Source organism: Malaclemys terrapin, chromosome 15 (genome assembly GCF_027887155.1).
Source record: "Malaclemys terrapin pileata isolate rMalTer1 chromosome 15, rMalTer1.hap1, whole genome shotgun sequence".
Lineage (NCBI taxonomy): Eukaryota > Metazoa > Chordata > Testudines > Emydidae > Malaclemys > Malaclemys terrapin.
In genome coordinates, this window is record NC_071519.1 from 5,123,097 (window position 1) to 5,149,118 (window position 26,022).

Below are 26,022 nucleotides of genomic sequence, written 5' to 3' on the forward strand. Positions count from 1 at the left end.
TGTGTGTACACCTCTACCCCAGTATAACGCAGGTTCACATGCAACGCGGTAAAGCTCTGACATAGCTATGCCAGCCAAATCTGTGTTAAGGGGGCTGGGCCGGGCCAAGGCCGAGGAGTTGGATATGGGGCAGAGGGTCTCGGGGGCGGTCAGGGGCTTCCCCCCCCTCCCCCAGGGTCTAGGAGGCAGGAGCTGTGGGGCGGGGCAATTTTGGGGGCCCCGTAGTCCCAGAGTGGCCCAGGGGATTAGCATGGGGCTGGAAGCAGACCGCTCCGCTTCCCTCGCCCTGGCCCCAGCCATGTCGCTCGGGGGAGGGGGCTTGGGGGAAGTGATCCCCCCTGCACGCAGTGGCAGAAGCGGAGCAGCCCGGCCTGGGACTGGGACTGGGACTGGGACAAAGAAAGTGGAGCAGGCTGGGGCCACAATGCTCTGCTTCCTGCCGCCAGTGAGTGCAGAGGGCGTCCTTTCCCCAACCTCCCCACGCTCATCGGCAGTGGGAAGCGGAGCAGCCCGGCCCCAGCCTGCTCCACTCCGCCAGCTCCCAGCCATGGCGCTTTGCTTCCTGCCGCAGGTAAATGCGGGACCCTTCCCCAATCCCCCCTCCTACTCCCTCCTCCCAGCAACACGGCTGGGGCCAGGGCAAGGAAAGTGGAGCAGTCTGGGGCCGCGTCATTCCGCTTCCCACCGCAGGTGAGTGCGGGGGGGTGTCCTTTCCCCAACCTCCCCGCACTCACCGGCGGCGGGAAGCGGAGTGCCGCGGCTGGGAGGTGGCAGAGTGGAGCGTACTGGGGCTGGGATGCTCCGCTTCCCGCCGCTGCCGGTGAGTGCCTGTCAGGGGGTGGAGGGTGTGGATAGGGGTTGGAGCAGTCAGGGGACAGGGAGCAGGGGGGTTGGGTAGGAGGTGGGGTCCTGGGGGTGATTAGGGACAGGGGTCTCTGGATGGGGCAGTCAGGGAACAAGGAACGGGGGGGATCAAAGCAAGTTCGATATAACATGGTCTCACCTATAACACGGTGAGATTTTTTGTCTCCCGAGGACCGCGGTATATCGGGGTAGAGGTGTTGTGTGTGTGTGTGTGTGTATATATATATATATATATATAGTTTCACTAGGAGGGTGCTGAAGCACTGGAATGGGTTTCCTAGGGAGATGGTGGAATCTCCATCCTTAGACGTTTTTAAGGCCCGGCTTGATAAAGAACATGCCACTGTTTGTGTTGTGTTGCACAGATAGGAATACTGGCATTTATCTGCATGCCCTCCAGCTGTGTGTATTGTGTCATAGAATCATAGAAGATTAGGATTGGAGGAGACCTCAGGGGGTCATCTAATCCAATCCCCTGCTCAAAGCAGGACCAACACCCAACTAAATTATCCCAGCCAGGGCTTTGTCAAGCTGGGTCTTAAAAACCTCTAAGGAGGGAGATTCCACCACCTCCCTAGGTAACCCATTCCAGTGCTTCACCACCCTCCTAGTGAAATAGTGTTTCCAAATAGACCTCCCACACTGCAACTTGAGACCATTGCTCCTTGTTCTGTCATCTGCCACCACTGAGAACAGCTGAACTCCATCCTCTTTTGAACCCCCCTTGAGGTAGTTGAAGGCTGCTATCAAATCCCCCCTCATTCTTCTCTTCTGCAGATTAAATAAACCCAGTTCCCTCAGCCTCTCCTCGTAAGTCATGTGCCCCAGTCCCCTGATCATTTTCATTGCCCTCCGCTGGACTCTCTCCAATTTGTCCACATCCCTTCTGAAGTGGGGGAACCATAACTGAACGCATTACTTCAAGTGTGGCCTCATCAGTGCCAAATAAATGGGAATAATCACGTCCCTCGATCTGCTGGCAATGCTCCCACTAATACAGCCCATGGGATTGTGAGAACTAGAGTCAGGCTGGGTCAGAATGTACCATTTGTCACCCACCCTGCACCCCCACGGACAGGTTTGTGCTTTGGTGACCCTGTGATTCCTTTCCCAGATCACAGAACCCCAAACCCCATAAAGGAGAGATTTACAGATTAACGGAGTGGGGGCTTGTGCTGAGCAAAGGCTGTTGTGATGACAGAAAAAGCCGTGGGTGGGGTTTGAAGGACAAATCCCTAACCAGAGCCCTTGCGGGAGTTGGGGCGATCTCTGGTTCTTTCCTTGATTTTAATGTTTTCTGGGCAATGCTTTCCCCTGAAGAATAAACTTGCTTGCACCAAAGAGCTGAGTGGATATCACTGTTGGCAGTGACTCTGCTCTTAGTCACTGCAGAAACAGCAAAAGACATGTGCTGGCCGTTTAGGACTTGCTGAGGGATATTACATTGTAAACAGGGCTGGTGCAGCCTGAAAATACGCTATTCAGGAGAGGGAGAGAGAAGTCTCCACCCAAGAGAGGTGACAGCTAGGAAGCTTAAAGGTGGGTGTCACTGGTGGACCACGGAGGGGGAATCCAGGTGCAGTTGCCCTGAACGGTGACAGCGAGGTTACAGCGGGACCCTGCAGCCACCATGGCCAGCTCCAACCACCCACTGGGCAGAACTGCCACGCAGTGTTTTTATCACAACCTATAGATCTGTAGCGGAGGAAGGAAGGGAGCTGGAGACATGGGTAAAGGGTTTCCCCTCCCTCCAGGGGCAGGAGAGGGAGAGCGGTCGTCTGCTGGGGAGTCAGGACCCCCCCCCCCCAATAATGTGACGGAGTGTACACACCCCACACCGCGGGCAAAGGAATTCCCGCACCTCAGACCGTACTGGGCATGCTCCAAGTGCTGTGCTAGTATAAAAAGGGAGCAGCCTGGCTCAGTTTGGGCTGACCGCTGGAGGGGAAGGACCTTTGGGGGAAAAGCTCCAGCTGAGGTGTCGTCTAGCTGGAGATCCTGAGACCCAGACTGGAGATCTGTTGCCATCAGGGTCCCAGGGAGTTACCTGGATGCCTCATGGACCGCAGCTTCAGGAAGTTCAGTGGAGGTGACGCTAGGCGGGTGAGCGAGTGGTATCTCCCACCGTGTGAGGCCAGCATGTGTTGGTGGGATTCTCCGCTGACCCAGTGGCAGACCACTCCATCACAGTTAGGGCCCTGGGTCGGGGCCTGGTGGAGTCGGGTGGGCCCAGGCCCCCATACCTGGGCCACTGTCCACCCCTCCCCCCCAGCAATGGCCTCCTGAGTATTGGCAGCTAGGCCACACTGCCCTGTGTCTGAAGGCTACTATATGGACTCTGGTTGCTAGGCCGCGCTGCCCTGAATGCAAGGGCCTCAGTATTGACTCTGGCCTCTAGACCGCACTACCCTGTATCTGAGGGGTGCCATGCGACCCTGACCCCTGAATCTCATCGTGGTGAGACCCAGTAGAATCTGGTAGGCTGTAACTGCAGTAACAGCACACTCCCTGCCCACCACGACAGGCTGGGGTGCACATATACACCGTGCCAGGGGACGGGGTGCACCTATACACCGTGACAGGTTCAGTCTGCCCCTCCTAGCAGATACGTTTTGTACCTGTGATACTGGAAGGGCACAATGTAAAGGGGGGGGACATGGCTCTGGGCCAGCCGTGGGCCGGGGAGATTCTCTGCATCAGTGTCTCCCTGGAACTCCTGTGTCCTCATGGCACCTCAGCAGGGAGAGGGACACGGGAAATGCCCCTAACTTGGGCTGAGCAGAGGGACCCTGCTCCGGGCACCTATGGGGAGTGGAGGAGGTGGGACAGAGCCACTTCTGAGGGCGGCTGATGTGGGTTGCTGCCCCTGTGCAGCATGGCTGCTGCCTGTGATACAGCCCAGCCCCCTCCGCTCCCCACCCAGGCCTGGCTGCTGGTGCGGGGCAAACGAGCTGGAGTCCGTCCCCCCCGCCCACACACACACACCCCGCCCTGTACATTTCCAACTTGTTCGCTCTCTGTCACCTCCATATAGAATCCTTCAAAACAGACCCCTTCCCCCCCCTCCCCGGCCCACGCCTACCCCCACTACTGAAAGCCTGCGAAGAGGAGCTCATTTTCCCTTGTGATGCTTTGAGACCCCTAGGTTGCAGCAGAAGCTGAGATGGGTGCCTGCCCAGCTGCTCCCCAATGAGAGACAAAGGGTTAATATAGAGGGCACTGATAAGGCTCCGAGTTGCACAGGCTGCTCTCCACCCAGATTTTCTACAGTTCTGGCTGGCTTATGTAGCTTATTGAAAGACATGACACAATAGCTCTCATACATTTAATTCAAATGTATAAAGCAAAATGAAGAAAACACTTCACTAAATCTAAAGTTTTATTAACACCACTCAGCTAGCTCTGGGGTACACAATACAGTGATCACATTCAGGTCAGATCAGGAAATCACTTAGTTGACTTGATTCTAAAGCAAGATCTTTGTTATCAGTTTGACCAAATCATCGGAACAATACAGCAGAAAATCAACCCTTATAAATCCTGAAACCGGAACCCAAGGAGGCAGCTGTCCATTTGTTTATTAATCCTAATCACAGAACTTCACCCAGGCAGTGCGATCCACACTCAGCCGCTTGCATATTTTAATACTAACATCAATTTATTGTTCACATTTAAGCCACAACTTCAGGGCTACCTTAGTTTCACCAAGGTGTGGCTAACCTTTTCCTAGTGGCTCAGGACCTAGTGGAGTTACATCATTGAGCCAGGGGTTGAATGGGAGTGCGGGTGCAAGGCCATGTGGGGATGGGGATGGGTGGCTGCGGGAACACATGGGGATGGGGGAGAAGACTGCAGAGACCCATGGAGATGGGGGTGCAGAGACATGGGGAGAGGTGCCTGACTGAATTGGAGAGGGTCTGCATGGGGAAGGCTCCCCAATTCCCTAACAATCACACCTCCCCTGCAAAAAAACCTGTTCCATACTTCTCCCACCCACACCCCGAGAGGTTCACTCCAATCTCTCTCCCTCAGCTCCTCCATTACCCCTGACTCCCCAAAGCCTTTGCACTGCTTCTGACAGGTGCGGGAAAAACAATTCTGTATTGTAATATAAATGAATTACTCAAAGTCCTGTATTCATATGCCTAGCAAAGAATCTATTTGTCCAAAAAAAAAAAAAAAAAAAAAAATCACCAGCATCTTTTTTTTGTCTGTATTGTTAGAGACACACTTCCTGACAGATAATTTGAAATAAACTACCAAAATAATTGAAGCTGGCATGATTACATTGTATTATTTTGACAACTAAAAGATGCAGAATTTTAAAATATTGTATGCTGAATTTTTAATTTTTTGGTGCAGAATTCCCCCAGGAGTAATACACAGCTGCAGTAGAATCCCTGTAAGTCACCAAAGGAGCGGAATATATTAAAAAATAGAGAGAATGCAGCTACTGATTTCATTGTAGTGAACATTTGCAGCATCTACCAAGGGTAAGTTCACCAAAAATGACACTTGTGTTTTCTCCACATCAACACAGACAGGGACAGCGTTTCCCAAATCATAGGCCACACACACCCAATTACTTCAGTTAGTTGCACAATTTGGGGTGTGCTGTTCACTATTTCAGAGCTGAGCCCTAAACCCACTACTGTTGCCTTGGTAGCACGCCCGATGGCCCGGAGTATCCTCTCCTGGTGAGTGAACTGCACTTGAGCTTCTTCTGTGTCATCATGCTGTGGTGGGGAAAAGACAAAAATAAAATAAGACAGTACTTGTTTAGCAAACAGTCATTTGTCCCAAAGTCCCTGAAAAATCTGAGCTACATCCAGGAGAACAAAACTAATATTCAGTTATGTGACCAAATGGCCTTCAGGAGAGAGAGAAAAACCCGCAACACAGAGTGGTATAAGTCACTTTCTCTTTCATACAAAATGAAATTCCAGAGCAGGTTACATCTGATGACTCAAAAATCAGGAGAGCAGATTCCCCCGTTGCCTTCTCCTCTGATCCATTCAAACCTGCTTCACTCAACAGCAGTTCATTATTATGGAGTCATGTTATTTATATTAAAAAAAAAAAAAAAAAAGAGCAACAGCGTATTGAGGAAAATCCCAGCTCGGCAGGAAAACATCCAGAAGTGGCTTTGCCAATAGATGGAAACGGGGATTAAAGCGTAGAATGATCACACTGGGTTTGGGATCCATTAGAATTCCCCAGCCACTTTCAGCTCCAGCCCTAATGAGTCCAATTTAGGATCCAATTGCTGTTATTAAGTGCAGAGACTCTTTGGGAGGTGGAGGGGTATATAGGGAGGATAAACTCCACTGTGGCTCAGATATAGGCCAGCGCTGGTGGAGTGAGCAGGCCTAGTGATGGGGAAAGAGTGAATCCCTCCGACTCACCCCATTTCCTTCCAGTGTTGCAGAGGCTGAAATGATTCATTGAAATAGATTTTCAATAAAGGAAATGGTAAAAAGAAAACAACCTGCTGCCCAGCACAACCCAGACCAGCGGGAGAACAACTGGGAATGAGACAATCCCGGTGCCCTTTACTCAGGGGTTCCACCCACCACAGTACCCCCTCACTCTGAATCTCCCTCCCAGGGGAACCCCCAACCCTCTATCCCCACCTTGCCTCAGTGGTTACTGCCAGTCTCCATTTAGCCCACACTCACTGGGGCAGACGCCGTCTGTTAATCACTCATCATCGGCAACAGGGGTTGGACCAGCTGCCTCTGCCTATTCCTGGGCTGCCCCTCTGCAGTCCTAGTACCCTTTTGTGAGCCCTTACCTCGGCCTGCAGCTTGGGGCTTTGCTAGGCTGGAGCTCCCGAGCTCCCTCTGTCCTTCCCCAGCACTGCTCCACCCTAGGTACCCTCCTCAGCTTCTCAGGCAGCCAGGTCCTTCTCTCTCTAGGGGCTAGAGAGAGCATGTGTCCTTCTGGCCCACTGCCCTCTTATAAAGGCCAGCTGGGCCCTGATTGCACTGGCTAGAGCTGTGGCTGCTTTCCCAATCAGCCCAGCTTTTCCCCTGCCACAGCCCTCTCCCAGGGCTGTTTTAAGCCCTTCAGGGCAGGAGTGGGGTAACCACCCCACTACAGATCCTTTGAGGATACTGAAAGCATTGCCAGGCATTCCAGTTAAAAGATAGGAAACAAAGGGTAGGAGTAAATGGCCCATTTGCAGAACAGAGAGAGGTAAATAGTGGTGCTCCCCAGAGGTCTGTACTGGGGGGACCAGTCCTGTTCAACATATTCATAAATGATCTGCAAAAAGGGGTAAACAGGGAGGTGGAAAAATTTGCACACAATACAAAATTACTCAAAATAGTTAAGCCCAAAGCTGACTGTGAAGCGTTACAAAGGGATCTCACAAAACTGGGTGACTGGGCAACACAATGGCAGATGAAATTCAATGTTAAGTGCAAAGTACTGCATATGGCAAAATATAATCCCAACTATGCATACAAAATGATGGGGTCTAACTTACCTGCTACCCATCAAGAAAGAGATCTTGGAGTCATTTGCAGTACCCTGGAAGCACTGTGCTCCCTCAGGACTTGCTGTTGGGCGGGCGAGAGGCGCTTGTGTTAGGGGGCACAGAGATGAGGGAGCAGTGGGCAGGCAGGGCCTGTGATCCCTTGTGTGAAGTGGGGGAATTGGCTTTGGGAACCTACCTGCCCCTTCTTGCAGCTCCACGGTGCAGTACCCCTCGATCCATTGGTAGCAGGGGAAGCGGTAGGTGTCCCCCTCAGGTGACGTCACCTGGACACAGTTGCAGAGCCAGCTGTCCGAGGGGAAGAAGGAATAGGGCTCCTTGTGCAGTCAGATCAGCATGATCGGCCCCACGCATTGTGCTCTGGGCATCTGGTATTTGTCCACCTGGGGGGAGAGAGCATGGGGAGAGGCAGGGGGAGCAGGGTTAGACCCCTGCAGAGTTGGGGGATGCCAGGGATTCCCCCTAATTCCTGCACGCTGCTCATTGCACTTTTGCTCCAGCTTCTGGGGCAAAAGGGGAACCGCCCTGGCTCATGGAGGCTCTGCTTTAAGTGACCTCCAGGGGCACCACTCACACTGAGCTCAGAGATTGGGGGTCAGCGCAGATATATTGCCAGCTCTAACCCAGCCAACGGCCTGCAAAAGGTCCAGAGCCCCACGCCTCTGCTCCCAGAGGGGAGGGGTGAGTGGCCCCTCCAGAGAACAAGAGATCTAGGGAAGCATTATTGTGGGTAGTCCTCTGTAACAATAAACCCCCTCTCCCCTCACCTCGTTAAACCAGTAACACCCAGGGAAACTGAGTCCCACCCCCTCTGCATGCAAACCATTGGAAAAACAAGGAAAAAACAAGAACATCCCCCACTTCGTCACGACCCCCTTTCGATAACTCCCGTTTCTCTTCCAGCCTCTTGATTGCAAAACAGCCCCTGCTAGGCAGAGGCTGGGGCTCCCAGGTGCGCCTGGTTACCTCGAATTGCCGGGGAAAGATGGAGACAAAGGGACTGGAGTTATTTCAAGGCAAAGAGCTTCATAGTTCACAGTGCCCTGCCAGGATCCGGGGAACAGTCCCAGCGGGCAGCGGATTGCTGCTCTCATGAGTTGTTGGCTGTGTGTGTGCATTGGCGGTGTTTGCCATCCTGGCCCTGCGCAGAAAGCCGGGCCAGCAGACCTCGATCGAACCCCCATGAGGCCACCAGACGCAGCTAGCAGCAAAGGCCCCCGGCCAGAGTTATTGCCAACAGAGCAGGGCAGGGGCCCCTGCCCCCTCCGTGGCCCCAGCCCTGCCCCTTCTCTTCCCCCCCAAGTCCTGCCCCTGGTCAAGTTGGAAGCCGGAGTGGGGCCAGAAGCCGTGGACCCTCGACCTGCCCTGGGTGGGTGGGACTGAGAGCAGCCCCTGGCCCACGGCTCCCACAGCAGCCTGCACGGCGCTTACCCCGACTTGACTCTGGCCGGGGGATGGGGCCTCGGAGCCACAGCCGGGCCATGGTAAGAGTCGCCCGGGCGGCTGTGGGGAGCCGCGGACCCTCTATCTGCCCTGGGCGAGGGCCTCAGGGGGCAGGGACATGGGCCGCGGGCTGCTCTCGGGGCCTCCACCCTGGGCAGGTCGAGGGTCCGCAGCTCCCCACAACTGCTCAGGCTCCCCAACCAGGCTCCACCTTCTGGCCTGGCAGGGGGCGGGGCCTCAGGGGGAAGAGGTGGGGCAGGGGCGGGGCCCGTGGCAAAAAGTGGACGGGCCATGACCCCCTGCCCCCCGCCCTATTGTGGCACCCCTGGTGCAGGGTGCTAATGCCCTGGCTCAGTGGTCACAGGGGCACTACCACATGAATGCCCGAGACAATGCTGTCAGCTCAGTGAGTGGCAGGACTTTCTGTTCCCCTCTCGGCCGGACAAAGGCACCTGCTCCATGACCCCTCTTTATACCCGGATACAAACAAGTGACGCATTGCCCGCAGGGCTGCCAGTCTTAGGTGGACGTATTCCTGGAGATTACAGATTAATCTTTAATTCCTGGTGACTCTGGAGGGTTGCTGGCAACCCCAATTGCCCTTCTGATGTGGGAGAGTAAATAAGGAAGTGTTATTTACTCCTTCTCATAACACAAGAACTAGGGGTCTCCCAATGAAATGAATAGGCAGCAGGTTTAAAAGAAACAAAAGGAAGTATTTTTTCACAGAACACACAGTCAACCTGTGGAACTCCTTGCCAGAAGATGTTGTGAAGGCCAAGATACTAATAGGGTTCTAAAAAGAACTAGATAAATTCATGGAGAACAGGTCCATCAATGGCTATTAGCCAGGATGGGCAGAGATGGTGCCTCAGCCACTGTTTGACAGAAGCTGGGAATGGGCAGCAGGGGATGGATCACTTGGTGTTTACCTGTTCTGTTCATTCCCTCTGGGGCACCTGGCATTGGCTACTGTCAGAAGACAGGATACCGGGCTAGATGGAGTGGTCTGACCTAGTATGGCCATTTTTATGTTTTTATATTAGTTATCACCCTTTACCTTGTACATGTTGATTCGATCAAAACATCTCTATCCAGCACGCTCTCATTTGACTTTATCTTTAGGAGAGGCCAACGTGTCCTTGTTATCCTTGGGGAGAGTGTTTTTACCCTACTAGGTTCCAGGGTGTTCTCGTACCACCCTTCTGGACTGCGTTTATGTCCTGTGCCTCGTACATCTCAGGAACACGTGTGATTTTGCAATACCAGCCCTGTGGAACTCCTTGCCAGAAGATGTTGTGAAGGCCAAGACATCTAACAGGGTGAGACAATGTGATATATGCCATCATGTGCCAGCAATGCCCCTCTGCCATGTACATTGGCCAAACCGGACAGTCTCTCCTCAAAAGAATTAATGGACACAAATCTGACATCAGGAAGCATAATACTCAAAAACCAGTGGGAGAACACTTTAACCTGTCTGGTCATTCTATGACAGACCTGCGGGTGGCTATTTTACAACAGAAAAACTTCAAAAACAGACTCCAACGAGAGACTGCTGAGCTGGAATTGATATGCAAACTAGACATAATCAACTCAGGATTGAATAAGGACTGGGAATGGCTGAGCCATTACAAACATTGAATCTATCTCCCCTTGTAAGTATTCTCACACTTCTTATCAAACTGTCTGTACTGGGCTATCTTGATTATCACTTCAAAAGTTTTTTTTCTCTTACTTAATTGGCCTCTCAGAGTTGGTAAGACAACTCCCACCTGTTTATGCTCTCTGTATGTGTGTATATATATCTCCTCAATATTTATTTCACTCTGTATGCATCCGAAGAAGTGGGCTGTAGTCCACGAAAGCTTATGCTCTAATAAATTTGTTAGTCTCTAAGGTGCCACAAGTACTCCTGTTCTTTCTCTAATGTTAGTTGATGAGTGGCTGAGGAGAAGCCTTCATGTAATTGCAGATGGGTGTGTCCCTGCCTGTGTAAAAGTTTGTATAAGTGCAGGACTGGGAGTGGGTCTGCAGCTTGTCACGGCATCACAGTCAGTGAGGGAGCCCAGGCTGGTATACCAGAGGGTTCAGTGGTACCCCCGTTCCAGATTGCACCCATGTGTGTGTGTGTGTGTCACAGCAGGGATGGGATTTGGGGAGCAGTAGGGATGGGATGGGGGGAGCAACAGGGATGGGGTTTGCAGAGCAGGGATGGGGTTTTGGGAATGGATGGGGTAGCGGGGATGGGGGTTGGGGAGCAGGGATGGATTTGGGGAGCAGGGATGGATTTGGGGAGCAGGGATGGGGGTAGCGGGGATGGGGTTTGGGGAGCAGGGTGTTGGGATATAGGTATTTAGGCCTGTTTGCAAAAAAAAAAAAAAAAAAAAAGGGGGGGTGGGGGTGGAGTGTTAGGATATGGATATTCAGGCCTGTCTGTAAAGGCCTATACTTTAAGAATTTAGGTGTATGTTTATTATTTAGCTAGTTATAGAGGGATACAAGAAAGAATCAAAATCACTGTCTGCCGTTGTCAGGGCCTTCTCCCACTGTGACAGCCTGAGGCCTGGTTCTTAGGCTAAGGCCTTCGGCTAAGCAGTGGGAGCAGCCATAAGCTGGGAAGCGACCGGTCACATCCTCACACATTTCAAACCAGTCCCATTGAACTAAGGCGATCTGGGGCTGTTAGGAAGGTGAGCCGATCTATCACCTCCAGAGAAAGGGAAGAGCCTAGAAGATGTAAAAGGAAATTTAGATATTTATATGAATTATTTGTGTTACGGTTGCAGCTGGAGGTCCCCCCTTGTGCCAGGTGCTGCACAGACCCTAACTGAGATCAGGACCCACATGGTGTCAGGTGCTACACAGTGCTGGGCAAGGGACCCCTGTATAACCAGCCGCCCTGCCCCAGAGGTGGCTGCATCTCAGCGCCGGGCGAGGGGTCCCTGTATAAACTGCCCCAATACCCCACCCCCAGAAGCAGCTGCATTTTAACGGGGGGAGATGACTGTAAGGCTGGCAAAGTAGCTGAGAACGGCACCAGAGAAACCTGAAGGATGTGCCAAGGAAGGGAGCGAAAGAGGACAGATGCGTGTGCGGCGGAGACAAGACACACCCATCCTTCCCCCAACTGAGCGAAAAAGAGGCGTCTGGCACCAGAGCTGGAATAGATTTGGCAATGCAGGGGCTGTGGAGGGCCATGAAAAGTGCTGGGCGGGGCACAGATCCCAGGGGCTCCCTCAACTGCATCCTGAGGCCCCCCGGAGGGAGCCCCTCCACCCACCCCCTTCCAACAGCCGCCATCCTCCAGGAATCCACTGGTCCAGCAACGGGGCGGGAAAGGCAAATTATGTCTCTCGACTGGGAACAAACAGGGGACCAGAAAAACCGGCCCCTGTTTTCCATGTACCTTCTTAAAAGTGATGGGGCCGTGGTCTGGTGGCCCTGATCCAAGGGGTTAGGCTGACGTTCTAATAGTCTTGTGGGTTGGTCCTGAGCCCAAGAAAGTTATTGCAATGATTAAATCTATTGTCAAATTTCAATGCAACCTGTCTGCGATTTGGGGCTATTTTCCAGCCAATAGTTCTGCTTCTTTCTACCCTATGTCATTTCAGTTGGTTACCTGGATAATCAGCCGAACACAAGCTCCCTGTGCAATGCTGCAGCCAAAAGGGTTCATGTGATCCTGGTGTGTATAAATGGGGGAATCTGGAGTAGGAGCAGAGAGGTGATTTTTACCTCTGGATTTGGCCCTGGTGCGACCACTGCTGGGATCCTGGGTCCAGTTCTGGTGGTCGCAATTCAAACAGGATGCTGATAAATTGGAGACGGGTCAGAGAAGAGCCATGAGAACAATTCTCAAACGTGTTGTGTTGCCAATCCCTTTCATACAGCAAGCCTGTGAGAGCGACCCCCCCCCCACACACGCACTTGTAAATTCAAAACACATTTTTTATATTTAACATTATTTCCCATGCTAAGTTTCTAACCCTGTTGTTTAAAATGAATGGACCTTTTCTCACCACTTTTAAATTAAGACTAAACCACATTTTTATTGAATTCTTGTTATAAGCAGAAAAGGTTGTTTTAATAGTTACTGTTACTGAGGGTGCGAAGAAACTTTGCCAATATCACTTTTCACAGCAGACTTTGCACCCTAGTACCACCCTTACTTCTGTTCTGTTGCTGGCGGCAGCGCTGCCTTCAGACCTGAGTGGCTCGTGATCCCCACATAATAATCCCTGAGGGGCAATGGTGAGCTGGAGCCAGTTCCCACCGGTTCACAGGAACTGGTTGTTAAATTTATAAGCCCTTTTAGAACCGGTTATTTAGGGACAACCAGTTTTAAAAGGGCTTTTAAATTTAACAAAAGCTTGGGCGGCTGTCCCTGGCCCCAGCTCACTTCCCCCTCCTCCCCTGAACGCTCCGCCCGCTTCTCCTCCCCCTCCCCTGCTACCCGCGAATCAGATGTTTGCGGGAAGCCTGAAACAAGCAGCAGGCAGGTAAGCTGGGGCGGGAGGGGGGAGCGCGAGGAGAGCTCCAGGGAGGCGCAGCACGGCGCGGCCCAGCCCAGCCCAGCCCAGTCCGGCTCCGGCCGAGCAGTTCTCTCTGGCCCGGCCCCCTGGCCGTGGCCTGGCCCCGCTGAGCGCTGCAGCCCAGTCCCGGCCTGGCTTGGGCCCCATGGTGCCGCACCGGTTCTGGCCAACCGGCTCCAGCCCAGCCCGGCTCGGGCCCCGTGGCGCGGCTCCGGCCCGGACCAGCTTGGGCCCCGCGCCTGGCTGAGCGGCTCCGTCCCAGCCCAACCTGGCTCGGGCCCCGCGGCACTGGCCCTGGTCCTGGGCCCAGCCGAGTGGCTCCAGCCCGGCCCAGCTCGGGCCCCGCCGCGCTGGTCCCGGCCAAGTGGCTCCGGCCCGGCCCGGCTTGAGTCCCGTGGTGCCGGTCCCGGTCCAGCGGACCCAGCCCCGGACCCGGCTGATCGGACCCGGACCTGGACCTGGCCGAGCGGACCCAGACCTGGACCCAGCCGAGCAGCTCCAGGCAGCGCGGTAAGGGAGCAGGGAGGGGGTGTTGGAAGAGGGCATGGGTGTTCGGGAGCTTGTGGGGAGATGGATAGGGGTCGGGGTGGTCAGAGGGCAGGGAACAGGGGGATCGAATGGGGCAGGGATCCCAGGAGGGCCATCAGGAATGCGAGGAGGGGTTGGATGGGGCAGCAGGGGGCAGTCAGGCAACAGGGAAGGGGGGTGGATGGGGCAGGGGTCCTGGGGGGGGCCGCAAGGAACATGGGGGGTTGGATGGGGCAGGAGTCCAGGGGGGGCACGATCTCCTCATGGGGTGAGGAGGTGGGAGCCTGTTGTTAATATTTTGGCACCCTGCCTTAAAGGGGATGCCATAGACTCTGGCTGTTAGGCCACACTGCCCTGAACAAAAGGGCTATTTTACGGACAGTGGCAGATAGTCCACGCCGCTCATACCCTTGGGGACGTGGACCGCCACAGTTGTGTATAGGGCTGGTTTAGTGTACAAGGTTAGAATTAGTCTATAGGGTTACTGTACAGGGCTAGGGTTACTGTACACAGTTCTGTATAGGACTGGGTTAGTGTACAGCAGGGGTCCCCAATGCGGCGCCCACTGGAGCGTCGACACTACGAAATTAGTTCGAATTTATAGAAGCCGGTTTTATAGAAACCGGTTGTATACAGCCGATTGTGTGTGTCCCCACATAAAATGCTCTAAGTGCTCTAGTCGGTGGACCGCGTCCACAGTACCGAGGCTAGCGTCGACTTCCGGAGCATTGCACTATGGGTAGCTATCCCACAGTTCCCGCAGTCTCCGCCGCCCATTGGAATTCTGGGTTGAGATCCCAATGCCCGGATGATGCAAAACAGTGTCGCGGGAGGTTCTGGGTACATGTCGTCAGGCCCCTCCCCCTCCGTCACAGTAACGGCAGACAATCGATTCGCGCCTTTTTACCTGGGTTACCTGTGCAGACAACATACCACGGCAAGCATGGAGCCCGCTCAGCTCAGCTGAGCTCACCGTCACCATATGTCCTCTGGGTGCTGGCAGACGTGGGACTGCATTGCTACACAGCAGCAGCTGCTAACTGCCTTTTGGCGGTAGACGGTGTAGCATGACTGGTAGCCTTCATCGGCGATCTGGGTGCTGGCAGCCGTGGGGCTGCATTGCACCATCCCCTTGCCTTTTGGCAGTAGATGGTGTATTATGACTGGTAACCGTCCTATTACAAGTCGGGTCATCGCACATTAGCAGAGTCTTCCCTGAGCAGCAGATTGTGCAATAGGCCTGAAGGCCATCGTAGTACACTAACTGCCAAGCGCCCAGAAAGATGCCGAGGGCTATCAGTCATGCTGCACCGTTGTCTTAAGATGTAAAAAATAAATTTGTTCTGTATTCATTTGCTTCCCCCTCCCTCCATCAAATCAATGGCCTGCTAAACCCAGGGTTTTCAGTTTAATCTTTGGGGGGACCATTCTGTGTGACAGTTGTTTGTGTTTCTCCCTGATGCACAGCCACCTTTCTTGATTTTAATTCCCTGTACCTGTACGCCATGTCATCACTCGCCCCTCCCTGCCTCCCACCCTCCCTCCTTCTCCTGGTCCATCAGATACTAGTTTCGCGCCTTTTTTCAGACCAGGCGCCATAGCTAGCACTGGGACCATGGAGCCTGCTCAGATCACTGCAGCAATTATGAGCACTATGAACACCACGCGCATTGTCCTGGAGTATATGCAGAGCCAGGACATGCCAAGGCGAAACCCGGACCAGCCGAGGAGGCGATTGCAGCGCGGCGAAGAGAGTGATGAGGAAATTGACATGGACATAGACCTCTCACAAGGTACAGGCACCAGAAATGTGGAAATCATGGTGTTACTGGGGCAGGTTCATGGCGTGGAACGCCGATTCTGGGCCCGGGAAACAAGCACAGACTGGTGGGACCGCATCGTGCTGCAGGTGTGGGACGATTCCCAGTGGCTGCGAAACTTTCGCATGCGTAAGGGCACTTTCGTGGAACTTTGTGACTTGCTTTCCCCTGCCCTGAAGCGCCAGAATACCAAGATGAGAGCAGCCCTCACAGTTGAGAAGTGAGTGGCGATAGCCCTGTGGAAGCTTGCAATGCCAGACAGCTACCGGTCAGTCGGGAATCAATTTGGAGTGGGCAAATCTACGGTGGGGGCTGCTGTGATCCAAGTTTCCAGGGCAATAAAAGACCTGGTGATATCAAGGGTAGTGACTCTGGGCAATGTGCAGGCAATAGTGGATGGTTTTGCTGAAATGGGATTCCCAAACTGTGGTGGGACCATAGACGGAACCCATATTCCTATCTTGGCACCGGAGCACCAAGCCACCGAGTACATAAACTGCAAGGGGTACTTTTCAATGTGCTGCAAGCCCTGGTGGATCACAAGGGACGTTTCACCAACATCAACCTGGGATGGCCGGGAAAGGTACATGATGCTCGCGTCTTCAGGCACTCTGGTCTGTTTCGAAAGCTGGAGGAAGGGACTTTCTTCCCAGACCAGAAAGTAACCGTTGGGGATGTTGAAATGCCTATCGTGATCCTTGGGGACCCAGCCTACCCCTTAATGCCATGGCTCATGAAGCCGTACACAGGCAGCCTGGACAGGAGTCAGGACCTGTTCAACTATAGGCTGAGCAAGTGCCGAATGGTGGTGGAATGTGCATTTGGACGTTTAAAAGCGTGCTGGCGCAGCTTACTGACTCGCTCAGACCTCAGCGAAAAGAATATCCCCATTGTTATTGCTGCTTGCTGTGCGCTCCACAATATTTGTGAGAGTAAGGGGGAGACATTTATGGCAGGGTGGGAGGTTGAGGCAACTCGCCTGGCCGCTGATTACGTGCAGCCAGACACCAGGGCGGTTAGAGGAGCACAGCAGGGTGCGGTGCGCATCAGAGAAGCTTTGAAAACGAGTTTTGTGACTGGCCAGGCTACTGTATGAAACTTCTGTTTGTTTCTCCTTGATGAACCCTCCAACCCCCCCCGACCCGGTTCACTCTACTTCCCTGTAAACCAACCACCCCACCCTCCCCTCCCCACTTCGAGCACCGCTTGCAGAGGCAATAAAGTCATTGTTTTTTCACATTCATGCATTCTTTATTAATTCCTCACATAAGTAGGGGGATAATTGCCAAGGTAGCCTGGGATGGGTGGGGGAGGAGGGATGGAAAAGGACACACTGCATTTTAAAACTTTAAGTCTTATTGAAGGCCAGCCTTCTGATGCTTGGGCGATCATCTGGGGTGGAGTGACTGGGTGGACGGAGGCCCCCCCACCGTGTTCTTGGGCGTCTGGGTGAGGAGGCTATGGAACTTGGGGAGGAGGGCTGTTGGTTAAACAGGGGCTGTAGTGGCGGTCTCTGCTCCTGCTGCCTTTCCTGCAGCTCAACCATACGCTGGAGCATATCAGTTTGATGCTCTAGCAGACGGAGCATTGACTCTTACCGTCTGTCTGCAAGCTGATGCCACCTATCATCTTCAGTTCGCCACTTGCTCTTTTCATCCCGCCATTCAGCCCGCCACCTCTCCTCTCGTTCATATTGTGCTTTTCTCATGTCTGACATTGACTGCCTCCACGCATTCTGCTGTGCTCTATCAGCGTGGGAGGACATCTGGAGCTCCATGAACATATCGTCCCGCGTCCTCCGTTTTCTCTTTCTAATGTTCACTAGCCTCTGCGAAGGAGAAACATTTGCAGCTGGTGGAGGAGAAGGGAGAGGTGGTTAAAAAAGACACATTTTAGAGAACAATGGGTACACTCTTTCGTTACAAGGTTGCATTTTTCCTCTGCCTGCCGGTTTGGTATGAGAGATCACTTACGCAGTGCCAGGCAACATATTTCGGCTTGCAGGCAGCCATGGTAAGCCACAGTCTTTTGGCTTTTTTAACCTTCTTAACATGCGGGAATGGTTTCAAACAGCAGCGCATTTCCCATATCAAGGATGAATTGGGTTGGCCATTTAAAATGGGTTTTCAATGTAAAAGGAGGGGCTGCGGTTTCCGGGTTAACATGCAGCACAAACCCAAGTAAACCACCCCACACACACACACACGATTCTCTGGGATGATCACTTCACCCCTCCCCGCACCGCGTGGTTAACAGCGGGGAACATTTCTGTTCAGAAGAGCAGGAACGGGCACCTCTGAATGTCCCCTTAATAAAATCACCCCATTTCAACCAGGTGACCGTGAATGATATCACTCTCCTGAGGATAACAAAGAGAGATAAGGAATGGATGTTGTCTGCATGCCAGCAAACACCGGGACCATACGCTGCCATGCTTTGTTATGCAATGATTCCAGACTGGCCTGGTGTGGTAAAGTGTCCTACCATGGCGGACGGGATAAGGCAGCCCTCCCCAGAAACCTTTTGCAAAGGCTTTGGGAATACATGAAGGAGAGCTTTCTGGAGATGTCCCTGGAGGATTTCCGCTCCATCCCCATACACGTTAACAGACTTTTCCAGTAGCTGTACTGGCCGCGATTGCCAGGGCAAATTAATCATTAATCATTAAACACGCTTGCTTTTAAACCATGTGTAATATTTACAAAGGTACACTCACCAGAGGTCCCCTGTGTGCCCTGAGGGTCTTGGGTGAGTTCGGGGGTTACTGGTTCCAGGTCCAGGGTGACAAACATATCCTGGCTGTTGGGCAAACCGGTTTCTCCGCTTCCTTGCTGCTGTGAGCTACCTACAGTACCTCCATCCTCATCTTCCTCGTTCCCCGAACCCTCTTCCCTGTGTGTTTCTCCATTGACGGAGTCATAGCACACGGTTGGGGTAGTGGTGGCTGCACCCCCTAGAATGGCATGCAGCTCCGCGTAGAAGCGGCAAGTTTGCGGCTCTGCCCCGGACCTTCCATTTGCTTCTCTGGCTTTGTGGTAGGCTTGCCGTAGCACCTTAATTTTCACGCGGTACTGCTGTGTGTCCCTGTTATGGCCCCGGTCCTTCATGGCCTTGGAGATCTTTTCTAATACTTTGCCATTTCTTTTACTGCTACGGAGTTCAGCTAGCACTGATTCATCTCCCCATATGGCGAGCAGATCCCGTAGCTCCCGTTCGGTCCATGCTGGAGCTCTTTTGCGATCCTGGGACTCCATCACAGTTACCTGTGCTGATGAGCTCTGCGTGGTTACCTGTGCTCTCTACGCTGGGCAAACGGGAAATGAAATTCAAACGTTCGCGGGTCTTTTCCTGTCTACCTGGTCAGTGCATCTGAGTTGAGAGTGCTGTCCAGAGCGGTCACAATGAAGCACTGTGAGATAGCTCCCGGAGGCCAATAACGTCGAATTCCGTCCACACTACCCCAATTCCGACCCGCAAAGGTCGATTTTATCGCTAATCCCCTCGTCGAAGGTGGTGTAAAGAAACCGGTTTAAAGGGCCCTTTAAGTCGAAAGAAAGGGCTTCGTTGTGTGAACGTGTCCAGGCTTAATTCGATTTAACGCTGCTAAAGTCGACCTAAACCCGTAGTGTAGACCAGGCCTAAGTGTGCCAGCGTACTGGTCGGTGGACGAGCATCCGCTGAAATGCCGCCGAGAAGCAGCAGCATCCAGAGGTGTCGCCGCTGAAATGCCACCAGTTTTCGGTGCCGAAGCCTCTGGATGACGCTGCTTCTCGGAGGCATTTTGGCGGCGATGCCTACTGACGTTGCCGCTTGTCGGCGGCATTTTGGCGGATACTTGTCTGCCACCACGGTCCTCTGTGGCTCGTTGTCTGGCGCCCGCCAGACAAAAAAGGTTGGGAACCACTGGTGTACAGGGCTAGGGTTAGTATATAGGGTTAGGGTCAGTGTACTGCATTGTGTACAGGGTTAGGGTTACTGTACAGGGTTGTGCACAGGGTTAGAGTTAGTGTACAAGTTTACATTTACTGTACAGGGTTAGGATAGAGACTTAGGGTTAGTGTACGGGGTTGTGTCCAGGGTTAGGATTAGTGTATAGGGTTGTGCACAGTGTTACGGTTACTGTACAGGGTTGGGGTTAGTTTCTAGGGGCAGGTGCTGGGAACCAGTCTGGGCCGTGGGGAAGCAGCACTCACGTGCTCGCCCCACGCAGCAGGAAGTTGGTGCTCTTGGTGAAGGAGTACATGGTGTTACAGTCCAGCTCAATGATGTTGTCCACATCCAGGCACTGAAGCAGTCCGGGGGAGAACTCCTTCCACCTGGGCAGGGAGAGACGGCAGGGAACGTTAGCCCTGACCTGCTGCTGCCCCGACAATCCCTCAGCTGCAGTCATAGGCCTACCTGTCCTGCGGTTCCTACCACCCCCGGGACACTGCGCAGCCCTGAGCCCCAGGGTGCTCCCCCAACCCCCACCAGGGTCTCACTCACCCATAGCACTCGCATCGGTACTTCAGCTCAGCCTGTCACTGCTCCAGCAGCAATGGGGAATCGGCATTGTTACAAATTGTCTGGCCTGGGTGAGGGAAAGAACATGAGAGAGAGAAAGAGAGAGACGGGGCGGGGTGTGTGTGATTAGATAAAGTGGTGGATGAGAATTGATATATAGAGGGGTGCGGATGGGTGTAAGGGTGCAGGACTCACCGCTGCGGCACCTCCTTCTGGTTGTCTCAGGAATTAGCTCTCCAGTCATTGGAGCGCCCTCTGCAGGCCGATGTCCCGCTACCACTTGGCCCCCCGTGTCCCTCCCGGACCCGGTGTCCTGTTGTCTGGGGTGCTGCCCCCTGGAAGTACCCCCACAGTTCTGGGTCTCCCCTCCCAGGGGAACCCCCACCCATTATCCCCACTTCACCTCAGTCTTGGCTACTGCCCAGTCTCCATCTAGCCTCGTTCAATGGGGCAGACTGCAGTATCAGCCACTCATCACAGGCAAAGGGGTTCGGACCTGCTGCCTCTGCCTACCCATGGGCTGCCCCCTGCAACCCAGTACCTAATAGGCCTTACCAGGCCTGCAGGCTGAGGCTTTCCTAGGCCAGAGCTCCCTGGCTCCCTTGGCCTTTCCCCAGCCCTGCTCCACTCCAGGTACTTGGTTAAGCTCCCTGCAGCCAGGCCCTTCTCTCTCTGAACGCTGAGAGAGACTATGTGAGTTCCTGGCTCCCCACCTTTTTATACAGGCCTGCTGTGGCCCGATTGGGGCGTGGCCCAGCTGAGCCTGCTTCCTCCCAATCAGCCCAGGCCCCTTGCCCTTCCACAGCCCTCCTCCAGGGCTGTTTTAAATCCCTCAGGGCAGGAGTGGGTAACCACCCCACTACAATGGGGATCAATGGATAGAGGGGTGTGTACGGGGATGGATAGACAGAACGGTTGTATGGGGATGGATGGATAGAGGGGTGTGTACGGGGATGGAGGGATAGAGGGGTGTGGATGGGGATGGACGGATAGAGGGGTGTGTACGGGGATGGATAGGTAGAGGGGGTGTACTGGGATGGTTAGATACAAGGGTGTATGTGGATGGATGGATACAGGGGTGTATGGGGATTTTTAGATACAGGGGGTGTATGGGGATGGATGGACAGAAGAGTGTTAACAGGGATGGAGAGATGGACAGGTGTGGACAGGGATGGATAGATGGAGGGGTGTTTATGGGGTTGGGTAGCTAGAGGGGGTGTACAAGGATGGATAGCTAGAGGGGATGTACATGGTTGGATAGACAGAAAGGTGTGTATGGGGATGGATCGATAGAGGGGTGTGGACGTGGATGGATAAACAGACAGGTGTGGACAGAGATGGAGAGATAGAGGGGTGTGTATGGGGATGGAGAGATAGAGGGGTGTGTATGGGGATGGAGAGATTGGTGGACTACGGGGATGGATAGATAGAGGGATGTGGACGGGGATGGATAGATAGAGGGGCTGTATTGAGATGGATAGATAGAGGGGGTGTTCAGGGATGCATACATAGAGGGGTGTGTACAGGGATGGATAGATGGGATGTGTGGACGAGGATAGATCGATATAGGGGTGTGCACGTGGATAAATAGACAGAGGGGTGTGTACGGGGATGGATAGATAGAGGGAGGGATATATAGTGGAGGTGTATGGGGATGGATGGATAGATAGAGGGGTGGACAAGGTTGGGGAGGGATATATAGTGGAGGTGTATGGGGATGGATGGATAGATAGAGGGGTGGACAAGGTTGGATAGACAGAAGGATGTGTAAGGGGATGGATAGATAAAGGGTGTGTACATGGATGATAGATAGAGGGGGTGTGTATGGAGATGGATAGATAGAGCGGGTGTATGGGGATGGCTCGATAGAGGGGTGTGGATGGGGATGGATATATAGCGGAGGTGTATGGGGATGGATGGATAGATAGAGGGGTGGACAAGGTTGGATAGGCAAAAGGGTGTGTACGGGGATGGATAGATAGAGAAGGGTATAGGGGATGGATAAATCAAGGGGGGTGTATGGGGTTGGATTGATAGAGGGCTATGTACGAGGATGGATAGATAGAGGCGTGTGTACGGGCATGGATATATAGGGGTGTGTGTACAGGGTTGGATAGATAGAGGGGGTATACAGTTTTGTATAGAAAGAGGGGGTGTATGGGGATGGATAGATAGGGGGTGTATGGGGAGGGAGAGATAGAAGGGTGTGGACGGGGATGGCTTGATAGAGGGGTGTGGACGGGGATGGATAGGTAGAAGGGGTGTACTGGGATGGATAGATAAAGGGGTGTATGTGGATGGGGATGGTTAGATAGAGGGGTATGTATGGGGATGGAATAATAGAGGGGTGTGTATGGGGATGGCTATAGTGGTGTGGACAGGGATGTATAGGTAGCGGGGATGTATGGATAGACAGAGGGGGTGTATGGGATTGGATAGACAGAGGGGGTGTATGGGGTTGGATAGGTAGACGGGGTGTACTGGGATTGATAGAGGGGTGGATGGGGATTGATAGATAGAAGGGTTATGTATGTGGATGGATAGATAGAGGGGTGAATGAGGATGGAGGCGTATGTACAGGGATGGATAGATAGAAGGGTGTGGATGAGGATGGATGGATAGATAGAAGTGGTGTATGGGGATTTATAGACAGAGGGATGTGTACGGGGATGGATAGATAGAGCTGATGTATGGGGATGGATAGGTAAAGGGGATGTTCTGGGATGGATAGATGGATGGGGGTACGGGGATGGATAGACAGAGGGTGATGTATGGGGATGGATAGATAGAGGTATGTGTACCAGGATAACTAGCTCGCTCTGATTCCAAAAGGCACCAGGCCAGCCCCCATGCCCAGCCCGCAGCCCCCTACCTTTGTCCTCCCGCAGCTCCAGTGTGCAGTAACCATCGATCCACTGGTAGCAGGGGAAGCGGTAGCGCTGGCCGTGTGGGGAGACGACCTCCACGAAGCTGCAATACCAGTTGTCGGTTGGGTAGAAGGAGTAGGGCTCCTTGTGGAGCCGCACCAGGACAATGTCCCCCAGCCAGTGCCGGCAGCACAGCTTGAACTCCTCCACCTGCAGCGGGGGGGGGGGGGGAAGCGGAGCGTGAGGGTGTGACTCGGGGATTAATCCAGCAACTCAGGGGTTAACCATCAGCATCTTTCTCCCCCCCACAAATAAAATACTTGTTGGCCTCTGTGCCCCGATTATGTAGAAGTCTCCATAAAAGACAGATATGCCAGGTCATTGTTGCAACTACTGTTCTACTCAGCACCTGCCTTTCATTAGCCTGGAGGTAGAGGTCAAGGTTTACCTGTTTGGCTAGAGCTTGAGGTACCTCAGCATAGCCTAGCAGTGTATAAGAGAAGGGCACAATCCCTTTAAATCCCTCTAGCGGTACCCACCATGTTTTAGAAGCTGCCAGAAATGGGTCAGAGCAGCCGTGTGCATCTAAGCTTGGCCTCAATTAAAGCGGAGGCTGAAGTCCTGCCCCCTGCCCATCCAAGCCCTCTACCGTGGGCTCAGCCCACGCCATCCATGCCTTGCGGTTTAATGAGAGGCGCACCCCATGTGACATTGCACTCCGTATGTTTTATTAAAATATGTTTATAAGTGTGGGTGTGATGGAACTGGAATATGCTTTATGCAAAAGTTCTCTTGTAAGGTATCATTACAAAGCTTATAATCTACTGAGTGTGGTCATCCTATTTGTATGAATATATCATTCTTGTCTCTGAAACTAGGAATATGAAATATAACTCTGAGGTCCTATTGTAATTATGCAAAGTGTGGGCCATTAATGGTGGTTTGGAATCTTGATGGCTCCCATTAAGCAGGACAATTGGTTGTAAATGGCTTTGTTTATTGGTAAGCCTTCCTGTATAGTGTATGCCAGCAAGTGGGCAATGAAGTCTTACAATGACATGTGATCATGTTCTTTTCCATTTAGAAGGAGGGGTGGGGACCCAGAGAGACAAAGGATTCCCACCTGGGCCAAAGCTATAAAAGGGGGTGGAAGAGAACAAAAGGGGCTGCCAGTCATGAGAAATCCTGGAGTTACCACCTGAGCTGGAACTAACAAGGACTGTACCAGGGGAAAGGATTGGGCCCAGACTGGGAAGGAGTCTAGTCTGTGAAAGAAGCTTATTGGAACATCTCCGAGGGTGAGATTTACCTGTATTCAGTTTCTTAATGTATTAGGCTTAGACTTGCATGTTTTGTTTTATTTTGCTTGGTAACTACTTTGTTCTGTCTGTCATTATTTGGAACCACTTAAATCCTCCTTTTTATACTTAATAAAATCACTTTTGTGTATTAACTAACTCAGAGTAAGTGAATAATACCTGGGGAAGAAAACATCTGTGCATCTCTCTCTATCAGTGTTATAGAGGGTGGACTATTTATGAGTTTACCCTGCATAAGCTTTATACAGAGTAAAACAGATTTATTTGGGTTTGGATCCCATTGGGAGCTGGGTGTCTGGGTGCTGGAGACAGGAGCACTTGCTGAGCTGTTTTCAGTTAAGTCTGCAGCTTTGGGGGACGTGGTTCAGACCTGGGTCTGTGTTTGCACCAGGCTAGTGTGTCTGGCTCAACAAGGCAGGGTTCTGGAGTCCCAAGCTGGCAGGGAAAACGGGCTCCGAGGTAATTTCAGCACGTCAGGTGACCATCTCAAGGGGGTCTCTGTGACCAAACCAGTCACACCCCACTCCTCATGGCTGTGCCAGGGCCCCAGTATTGAACCCCAGACTGCCAGGTCCTTGGGCGCACTCCTAAGCCGCTGCCCCTCCTTGAACCTACAGCCCCGGGGCTGGGCTGGTCACGCTCTCTGTGGGTACCCAGACCATATGAAGACCCCAAGAGCCAGAGGAAGCTGGCTGAGTTACAGACTGATGCCTGTTGCCTCACCAGGCCCTGCCCCACAGCTTCGCCTGGCCCTGTCCCACTGCCTCACCTGATCTCCACCCAACCTGCTGACCCGGCCCCATGCACCAGATCTTCTGGCCCACCATGAAAACTCCAAGCATCACCCTGGAAGTCTCCAATACTGATCAACATCCTGGCTATCCCTACGAACTGTTCCCCTGTGATCTCCAGCCCCTGACACTTGTTAATCACCAAAACACCAGGCCTGCCATCCCAAAGAAGCAGCAGCTCGGGGCTGGCATGGCACTTAATGCCGCTGCAGTGAGATCTAATACTAGTGAAAAGGAAACTGAGTTCATTTTCCGAGTAGATGAAGATCGTGAGTCAGGGTGTTCGCCTCTAGGGTCTACTGTGAAATATATCGATGGCAGTTTGTCAGCTTCTCTTCTGTCTCTTTAGACACCAGGCTGTGATTCCACAAAGGAATACAGCAACTTCTGCACTTGGATGGGACCAATGGGCCCATCTAGCCCGGTATCCCATCTTCCACCATGTTGCGGAAAGCCGCTCAGTTTGAGTGAGAACCCACAGAGAAACATTTTGCATTAACCTTCCCACGAGTGAGGGTCTCCCTCGCTTAAGGCACTTGGGAACTGGCTGGGGAGCAGGAACCGCAGGGCAGACAACCCTTGTTTATTGCAGGAAGTGGAAATCTGGATGATATTACAATGATTTATTGAATGATTTAATCCCTCTGCTCAACCCTGCTAAACTGCTCCAATTAGTAGCAGTGAATCCTGGGGTGAATGTAAAGCCCTTTAATCTGATTACGTTTTCACTGCTTTTGTTGAATGTCCCATTATTTATTTATTTATATTATTAATAATAATATTAATATAAGAGGTCACATTGTCCAGATTTTTTTTCTGCCCCACAAACGGAAGAAATGGAGGTTTTTTAAAA

The 26,022-nt window shown here is 52.8% G+C and overlaps 1 protein-coding gene across 2 annotated transcripts in view; it reads left to right on the forward strand.

The window, feature by feature from the left end:
* Positions 1-10,709, forward strand: part of LOC128823069 (uncharacterized) — a 28,020-nt gene extending 17,311 nt beyond the window's left edge. For both annotated transcript variants that reach the window (XR_008441654.1, XM_054005146.1), the window contains exons 2-3: positions 5,227-5,357; positions 9,932-10,709. The gene's annotated coding sequence lies outside the window, so the exon portion shown is untranslated. The remainder of the gene's footprint in view (positions 1-5,226; positions 5,358-9,931) is intronic.
* The last annotated feature ends 15,313 nt before the right edge of the window (positions 10,710-26,022 follow it).